General features: G+C 43.4%; 1 long non-coding RNA gene across 1 annotated transcript; it reads right to left on the reverse strand.

Moving 5' to 3' along the window:
- Positions 1-2,921: 2,921 nt before the first annotated feature.
- On the reverse strand, positions 2,922-7,015 carry LOC146050556 (uncharacterized). Its single transcript, XR_014466331.1, has 2 exons — positions 6,616-7,015; positions 2,922-3,235 (listed from the first exon to the last, which is right to left on the reverse strand). It is a non-coding gene; the product is annotated as an uncharacterized LOC146050556 (long non-coding RNA).
- Between the last annotated feature and the right edge of the window lie 946 nt (positions 7,016-7,961).

A 7,961-nucleotide genomic window follows, 5' to 3' on the forward strand; every position in this document is an offset into this window, starting at 1 on the left:
GCGCCGCTGATGGCTGGCTAGGACCTTTGCCACCCAGCCTAAAATATGTACCCTGTGTCTCCCCTGTAGTGTTCCATATCTGTACTGTTTACCTAGCTGTCAACAACTTAGTGGTACCACTGAATGGCTGCCTGGGTGCTGTGCAGCTCAGCAAAGATGTGTTCCCTATGTCCCCTATGTAAAGCGCAACGGAATATGCTGCGCTATATAAGAAACTTAATAAATAAATAATAAATAATGTCCGTGTCCCTCATCAGGACACGCATATCTATACGTGTGATATATATCTGTACTGTCAATGTTTTACTTGTTCCTATTCTGGCTGTTGCACAGCAATCCACTTGTTCCTATTCTGGCTGTTGCACAGCAATCCAAAACTAATTCCTAGTATATGCAAGTATACCTAGCCAAATAAAGCTAATTGTGATTCTGATGATAAGCCACCAATGGGCCACCAGGGATGATATGTCCACATTCTAGCATGTTGAAGATTTCAAGCTGAGTGAAAAAGGAAACGCGTTGCAGCTACTTTTGGATACATATTCTTTCTGCCTGTGCACTTCACACTTTGCACTTTGGAAAAGCCACTGGACACTTTATGGACGCACTAGCACTTTATACCTGAGGACGCATACCATATCAAGCCATCTGCGGTGGTGCCACAGACCTTCATTTGAAGTTTAGCCCACCGCAACCCAAACATATGGTGAGATAAAGTCTTCATGTTATCCTGTGCTTAATCTATGGAAAAATAAGCAGTCCATTTACCATCTTGTTGGAAGTAATGTTTTTATTTTTCTTCTTTTATATATGCTTTTCACAATAAATCATTTATCATTAAATTGATTGGTTATTGAACATCTATTTAAGAGGGTTGCGCTCAACTGAAACATTATTTGTTTGCATTGTTGAGATTCTAGAAGGTGGTGTACCTTCTTTTATGTTTTGGTAAGGTGCACCCTGCACCAGGTTGAAAGCATAAATGTTAGTAAGTTACTGAAAGCAGTTCCCAGCACACAAAAGTAGCAGCAATGTACAGTATGTAGATTGATAGCACTTCTATGCATGCATGTATCCCACACCATTTGTGACTAAATTGTTCATTTTGTTTAACAATGGATCCTGATAATTGACCAGGATAAATGTATGCTGGACTCAATTGCATTTTTTGTACAATGTGATAAGTGAACATATATATGTCAGTTAAACATTAGGCATTGTGGAACAGCGATGGGGTCCACATTCACCCAATTACACAAAACTTGATATAGACTTAGAAACTCCTTTACATACTGTATAGTTTTGGATTTTGCATGAGTTAAGCTTAAAGGAATTTATTAGAACATAAGCTCACTAATAAAGTTGCTTTTAGGTAAGGCCTCATTATACAAATATATTTATTGCCTATTTGTAATGTCCCCATTATTAATTTTCACACCAGCAATGAATGTTTTAAGGAATGAGCCCAATGATAATGTAGTAAAATAAGGGAGGATAGGGCTGCATTTGACAGGACTGATACCCTGATATAAGGAGGTGCATGGACACCTGCATGTATATACAAATACAGTAGAAAGAACAGGGAGCGCAGGAACCGGGAATTGAGGGGTAATGGTATAGTAATTATGTTGAAAGATTGAGGCTCAAACACACCTCTATATGAAATAAAGTTCATACAACTTGCTATACAAATATACAGATGGCATGCGGTTAACCTCTTATTAGACAGGAGGCCAGTATTGCATGCAGGGGCCGTGCACAATGGGTTCAGGGGCTGTAGCAGCTCTAGACATCTTGCTCCCCCTGTGCCGGAATCTTCTGGGCCAGATGCTCGGCAACCAGGGACGCTGGGGTACAACCCGGTCGGGGCTCCGCTTCCGCTGGAGGCTCCTGTGGTTGCCTGGTAACCAATGGCTGTCACTTCCTCTGCTCGGCGGTTGACGGGCAAGGCAGAGGACACCAGGCCAGCGCTTCCATGCAGCAGAAATAATTTAGGCTGGATCGCTGGGCAGGATTCCCCTGTGGGGATTGGTCATTCTGGTCCTTTTAAGGGAGTTGGCCCTGCACAGCCCTGCCGGTGATAGCGTCAGTTGGAGCTATCTGCCTGCCTTCCTGCTTCTTTTCTCCTGGCTTCTGCTGGTTGGTTCCTGGTGTGATTTTCCTAACAATGCAGATCTTGTTCCGTTGCTGTAAGCCCGGTTTATCTTTATTTCCTTGCATCATCATATTTTTGCTGGTATGGTCAGTACGCTTTTGTTTATGCTTAACTGTCTTGGCAGTATTACCTGCAGTAGCATGCCCTTCATTATCCGGGTACCTTTGGGGTTGTTACCCCTTAATGGCATAGCACAGTGCCATCTTGTTTGTATTTTTGTGTCGTATGTTATTACGTGGTGTTATTTTTCTCTGTGTGCGACTCGGTCACTTGTGGTTTTGCGACAAGGTTGCTAGTGCAACTTGTACACTTTTGTGTAGTTACGGCGAGTAGTCGTCAGTTTTCGTTGTCAGTTCCTGTAAGGTTCCTTTAGTTAGCTTTCATTTTGTCACTGAAGAGACTCTTTAGTGCAGGGAGGAAGGGTGGGAGCCTGGGGGCTGCTCAGCTGTAGGGGAGCCCTGGGAACGCCCTCAAAAATGACGTTGTGGTGCTAAGCCACACCCACTTTCCTGAAGCCATGCTCATCCATCCAGTAGCTCCGCCCTCCTTTCAGGCCAGCCGTGCCTTCGGTGCACAGGTCTCTATTTCAGGGCTTCAAATGTTGGGAGGTCTGTTTTAGGTACTTAGATTTTCGCGTCTGTGCATGTTAGAAGTCTTGGGAACCATTTTTAAATTGTATGGAAATATGTGCCCAAATGTGTTTAATGGATTACGCCTCCCATTCAGTCTGTGAAGGAAACATGCAAATCATACAAAGGAGTAGAGGTCAGTTAGAGAATTAGGTGTTTATTCCACTCTTACTGTATGCAAATTCAAATACAAAAGGGCATTCTTTGTAGCAATGGATTCACCAGTAAGACTGGAAAGTGGCCAGCACTGTGTCATTAAGTGACAGCAATGCTACCTCTTCCAATACTGTAGCAAATTAAGCTCTGACTGGCAAAATGAGGGCGGAAGAAAAGCTCAGTGTGAGACTTTACATGGTCTGGATCTGGGTCAACCACAAGTGTGCATGTTTTACTGGCTCAATTCCGGAGCACATCCTCCAGCAAGAAACTGTTAGACAACTGTCATATGTCTCTGGAAAAAAAGAGATACGGACTTAAAGAAATATGTGAAGAATAAGAACTGAACTGTTCATTCATAGCCTGTACAATGCATAAGCTAGGAACAGTTGTCCATCACACATTCGAACCTATTAACATGTAATACAGAGCAAATCAGATGAAATCATTGGGCCTATCAGTCATCTATCAACTTGTGTGTATATGAAGTGAAGCCCCTTATATTAGTATGATTATTATTATTATTATTATTATTATTATTATTATTATGGCTATACTGTAACATGTATTTTTAATGATTTTGGACACATACATCGCTTTCACATTGCATTGCCGGATCGGACTTGGGAACAACAGTATTGATTAATAATGATCAGTTAGTCTCCATTGATGTGGGATTAAAGCATTGTGTATCCGTGACAATGACATTGTTACCTACCTGGCTGTTTCAGCGACCAGTGGCGCCGCTGATGGCTGCCTAGGCACTGTTCGGCTTGCTGGGTATGTGTTCCCTGTGTGATAATTGTACTGTCTCTGCTTAATGTTACCTACCTGGCTGTAGCAGTGACCAGTGGTGCCGCTGATGGCTGCCTAGGCGCTGTGCAACTCGGTGGGCATGTGTTCCCCACATGTAATGTCTTAATGTAATGTATGTAATACCTCCCCCCCCTTCATCCCTGCTTGATGCTGCACTGTAAATCCACAAAAAAATCCTAGTGTGCGCAAGTATACATGGCCAATAAAGTTGATTCTGATTAGCGTGGGATACGGCTTTTCATTGGCTCATGGCAAAATGGCTTTTCCCTGCTTTATTCATTATGCAGCAGGGGACACTGTTGAAGTTTTTCTCAAAATAATTTTGGGATGATGATGATGATGGAATAACCTAATTATATTTTCCATTTTCCTGCTGGTTCCTTGAGGTTCTTTAGGTCTTGTACCCTGCATCGCTTACCATCAGATTATTCTAGTAAGTGCAGACGTCCTGTGGGTAACTAAATACAGGTATAAACTACTCATTGAAGGCAAAGGGACTGCTAATGGTAAAAGTCATGCTATTCTCATCACTGGTATTTATTTACAGGAAGATACATCACAGTTCATAGGGTAATAGATCTCAGTCCACCATATATTTTGGCAGAGCAGCTTCAAAGTAACACTTATGGGTCAGGAAGTTTTTTTTTTGGTGACCACTCGAGTCAAGGACTAGTCAGGTTCTTCTGAACCAAAATGAATCGGTTGGAATTTTTTTTTAGGAATTTTTAACTGGAGATCAAAAGTTCTTCAATTAATTCAAGCCTTACATGTGATACAGATAATGGGGTAGATGTATTCAGCCTTAAAAAGAGATAAATGCAAGGGTGATACAGAGAGAGATAAACGTCCAGCCAATCAGCTCCTTACTGACTTTTTTTAAACACAGGCTGTAACATGGCAGTTAGCAGGTGATTGGCTGGACATTTATCTCTCCTGATCACCCTTGCATTTATCTCTTCTTAAGCCTTAATACATCTGCCCCATTGCTTGATTTTCTATCCACGTGGACTATGAAATTAGTAACCGTGGCGAGTGAAGCGGTAGCGGAGCAAAGCCATCTTGCCCAAAGTGAGACGAGTGATCTGAGTCTGCAAGGATATAGGACCTTATTCTGATGGACTCACAAGGCTGCGAAATTCGCAGCCTTGCGAGTCCTTCGGACGCTCGCCCGTTAGCATGAGAACGCCCAGCATTCGCATGGAAACGCCCATGAAATGCTGGTCATTCCCATATGCTAATTGGGCTGCCCGGCACATACCCCCCCCCCCCCCGCCCTTCTCCACCCCCTGTGTAGGGTGCGTGCACCCGGCGAACAGAATGAGGGCCATAGTCTCTATGAATGATGGTTACATTTTACCAGACATACAAGATTTGACCCACATGGATAGTAAATCAAGCAAAGGTTGGGAAAACATTACAAGATGGGAGTTCTATTGAAGATGGAATGTTGCCCATAGCAACCAATTAGATTCTAGTTCTTATTTATGTAGCACATTCTAGAAATTAATAGATAGAATATGATTGTTTTCTAAAAATAGCTCGCTGATAAAATTTAAATGGAAACATTGTGGTGGCCTGCTGCCATGTTTACATTATAAACAGAGAGAGGAATTGTGACATCCTTATTATTATCCTTATTTATATGGTGCCACAAGGGTTCCGCAGTACCTAACAAAGTACATCAACAAATGAGCAAACAAGAAAACAGTGATTTACATTACACAACAATGAAGTACATAGTGATTACAAACACTGAGCATTTAGCCACATAATTTTTTTAACATTGCTGGGATCACTGCAGTGCAAATATTCCAAAACCAAAATAATGTAAATGCAATTTAAAAAATGTATATGGTTTGTGACAAAACGAGGAATCGTTTATTGAACATCCAAGCTGTACCTTATTTTGTACAAAGATGATTTTATTTTTTTATCTTTGGTCACCATACTAGACTTTAACCCCTTGGGTGGTATGCTTGGAAACTTTCCGGGCTCAGCTGCGCTGCCGCAGTGGGCTGTCCCGGAACATTTCTGGGCAAACCACTAATATGCAGTAGGTGCGCGCCAGTGGTGTCCAGGTGTGCACCACTGGCGCACCACTTCTAGTGCCAAGCCCTCCCCCCCCCCCCCCCCCCGTCGCTCTGCCCCCTCCGGTCGTACCCCCCATCACCTCCGCTCCTGCGATAGTACCTGGAGCTCCTCCCCTGCCACTTCACCAGCCGCCATTCACAGCAGTGACGAAGGCGGCAGGCTCAGGATGTTCGGGATGGCTCGGGGGGACTCGGGAGTGCTCAGGAGTTCAGGCACCCGAGTCCTCCTGAGCCGCCACAAACTTGCCTGAGCCTGCCGCCTGTGGTCACTGCTGTGACTGACTGCTGGGGCAGCGGCGGCTGGGGCAGCGGCAGGGGACGCCGGAGCAGAGGTGAGAGGGGGCACCTACGTTCTGTGGTGGGTTTTGCTGGGGCAGGTCTAGGCAGGTTTGTCCTGCCCCAGCAAAACCCACCACTCAAGGGGTTAATATAAGTCAGTTATGTATTGTTACAATGTTTCTATTTTATTTGAAATATGTACTTTTTATTATACTGCGTTCAGAGTATGTCATTGTTAAAAGGAACAATTCTATGTGCACAGAAAACACAGGCCAATGCATGTCTATTGATAGTTACTTACATATTTAAAGTATGCATTTGCTCATTTAATAAATGTCGCAATATATGTATAAAACAATAAAACATCTGCACTGCTAGTTTAGTATGTGGTCATTAAAATTATTTATGTTGTAGCCTAAATTGATTGTTATATTATTTATTTATGCATTCATTTAATTTAACTGAAGACAGACTTGAGAAAGGGTCTTACCACAAAAGGGCGAATCTGGAGTCGAGTGTAGAGTCTCAGGCAGCAGCTAACAATCAAGGAATAATTAAGAACTAATCAAGAAGCAATTTGTTCCTGGAGAGTGAAAAAAAAAAATTGCAGTTTAAAAACATGACAGGAAGAGATCTACAAAGTGAGAATTTCTGCCATGGCTAACAGTAAGATATCTATAGGCTGTGTCCACCTTAAAAAATATAAGCTATATAAAAGGCTATGAGGTGGACTGTTTGTTTGTGGGCTAAAACGGTCACAGCTCAAAGTGAAAGTACATTGCAGAAGCCGTCACTTTGACAGGATTTTAACTAGTACATTATAATGGAGCTCTATAGGTGCCCATACACGTCTCGATGTCGGCGTGTGTTTTGAGCTTAAATAGCATGCATCGCATGCCTTGTGCAGGGATTGTGCATGCAATGCGATGCAATGCGATGAAAAGCAAGTACAAAAAGTATGTGCAGCACATAATTTTTGTACTGTGTGAGGTGCCGCGGGAGCGTGCACCTCAAACCACATATCGCACCGCCGGAACTATCCTGCCCTCTTGTACCCCACACATGAATACTTTATATGTAAGTTAGACCAATAACTGTAGGGGTCAGCAGAGGGTCCCACTGATGCATAAACCATAAACCCATGGTAAATACGCTATCGAATTGAATTTGCAATCTATAACAATATATTTTCTTATTTCCATTGGTGGAAATGTAAAGAGCATTGAGGGGCAGATTTATTATCCGTCGATCAAGTTAATATGCGCTATCCCCGTGCTTTATGGCAGGGGATAGCGCTTCCCCTGATCTATGACTGTTTAACATGCGGCGGGGCAGGAGGCTTAGCGCAGCGACAATATTTTAAAAAGAGCGCCTGAACCTTACCTGATGTATTATCCGGCAATGTGGCGCTTCCTTCTTTATAGAGCCCCGTCCCGGATCGCCACCTTTTTCTGGCGCTGCGAGTCTCCTGCTTCTAATGGTCAGTGCCGCTTGCTGGTCTCCGGCATGTTCAAATTAAAACTGCACATGCGCCTTGTAAACATCATTCCTGGCGAATATTACCCCGCACATGCGCAGTTTTAATTTGAACATGCCGGAGACCAGCAAGTGGCACTGATTGTTTAAAACAACTGCGCATGCGCCGAGGACACAGCGTGAGGCACGCAACCTGGCACATGCGCAGTACTATGACACGGGGAGAAGTGCACAGTCGTTATGGGAAGAAGCGTATCCATGACGGGTGGGCATAACGCATTCCCATAATGAAGACTTCAACATTAGTACATTCAGGCAATGGGCGGTATTCCATGTGAATACCTGCGAGGTGCAGCGAAT

This window comes from Crinia signifera, chromosome 12 (assembly GCF_055691185.1).
Source record: "Crinia signifera chromosome 12, ASM5569118v1, whole genome shotgun sequence".
NCBI classification, from domain to species: domain Eukaryota; kingdom Metazoa; phylum Chordata; class Amphibia; order Anura; family Myobatrachidae; genus Crinia; species Crinia signifera.